General features: G+C 29.0%; 1 protein-coding gene across 2 annotated transcripts in view; it reads left to right on the top strand.

Annotated features, from left to right (window-relative positions):
• LOC144002645 (lysine-specific demethylase 2B-like) overlaps window positions 1-207 on the top strand; it is a 34,765-nt gene extending 34,558 nt beyond the window's left edge. For both annotated transcript variants that reach the window (XM_077498056.1, XM_077498055.1), the window contains exon 22: window positions 1-207. This exon is cut by the window's left edge and continues 392 nt beyond it. The gene's annotated coding sequence lies outside the window, so the exon portion shown is untranslated.
• The last annotated feature ends 1,509 nt before the right edge of the window (window positions 208-1,716 follow it).

Genomic DNA, 1,716 nt, shown 5'->3' with positions numbered 1-1,716 from the left:
GTTTTTGTTATTTATTTCTTCTATTTTCTTCTGTTCCAGAGTGACTATTTTTGTAGCAGAAAAGCGTTTCCTACACTAATGTACAGTATTATACTACTGATATTGATAATCAATACACAGTGTTTTTTTATTATTATTATTTTTAATTGAGTTTGATATTTATTGAAGCACATTTCACTGATCATCATGTGCGTATAGTTTTTTTTTTTTTTTTTTTTTATAAATGCCGACACTGGAGAGTGTATTACAGTTTATACGCAAGTAAATTTGTTTGCCAAATTTGTTAATAATACACGCTGTATTTAACGCAGTGTAAAAAGTGAACACAGTTTAATGCACTTTTCACATGTTTTTATGTGGATATGTTTTCGTTTTTTACTTCCAGTTTTGTACCTTTTTTTTTTTTTTTTTTTTTTTGAAGTTCATCAGATATGTTTACATTATTACTTGGTATGGTGAAACCACTGTATGTTTTCTGTATCATACATGTTGACTGTAAATATTGTATATATTTTAAAGTCTTTAGGGAGAGTTTTTTTTTTTCTTTTTCGAGATATATTAAAAGCCTTTTAAAAACAACGCTTTGTTCAAACAGGTTTGACTGAATTTTATTGAGTCTAATAAATCCTTTTTTTTTTCTTTACCAAAATAAAAAGGTCAAACATTCCAAAATATAAAGATTCAGGTTTTATGAGTGCCCACCAGAAAGACTGTAGCTGCCCGTGAATGACATCGTCCATTGACAAACAGCCGCACTAAATCAAATCAAAACAAAACAAAAAAAACACGTGAATGGAGATTAAAAAATAAATAAATCCAAACCGACACCATCAATATATTTAAAGGTGTTGACAAAACCGTCATAAATACATTCTGATCATAAACCTCCGAGACGCCCAGCTTTAGCTTGTCCATGTAAAAATATACATTTAATTCATAATAACGATAGAAGCTATCTATTATGCAACACATTTACAGTAACAGCGATTTCGCACGCGTATTTTAATTTTTTTATTTTTTTTTTTAACATGGATGAGCGGAAATTCAAGAACGACTTCCCTTGCATAACAGAGCGACGTGGAACAAACAGACTCATGACCTCTCTCAGGGTGAGAAAATGATACGATTGCAGAGGAGGCAGCAGCTGTTACCATCAAATTGATGATGTGAAAAACTGATATTGCTTCGACGTTTTCCGTTTTATCGTCCCTCTCGGTACCTTAGCAGCAGTTTGAAATAAGGGTTTAAAAAAAAAAAAAAAAAAAGCCTTACTATACATGGTCGTTTAAAAAAAATAAAAAAAAAAATGTCTTACTATACATGGTCGTTTAAAAAAAAAAAAATGTCTTACTATACATGGTCGTTTAAAAAAAAAAAAAAAAAAATGTCTTACTATACATGGTCGTTTAAAAAAAAAAAAAAAAAAAAGCCTTACTATACATGGTCGTTTAAAAAAAACAATGCCTTACAATACATGGCCGTTTAAAAAAAAAAAAGAAAAAATGCCTTACTATACATGGTCGTTTAAAAAAAAAAAAAAGGCTTATTATCCATGGACGTTTAAAAAAAAAAAAAAAAAAAAGCCTTACTATACATGGTCGTTTAAAAAAAACAATGCCTTACTATACATGGTCGTTTAAAAAAAAAAAAAAGGCTTATTATCCATGGACGTTTAAAAAAAAAAAAAAAAAAAAGCCTTACTATACATGGTCGTTT

This window comes from Festucalex cinctus, chromosome 15 (assembly GCF_051991245.1).
Source record: "Festucalex cinctus isolate MCC-2025b chromosome 15, RoL_Fcin_1.0, whole genome shotgun sequence".
In the NCBI taxonomy this organism is placed as follows: Eukaryota; Metazoa; Chordata; class Actinopteri; order Syngnathiformes; family Syngnathidae; genus Festucalex; species Festucalex cinctus.
This window is presented reverse-complemented; position numbering and strand designations above follow the sequence as displayed.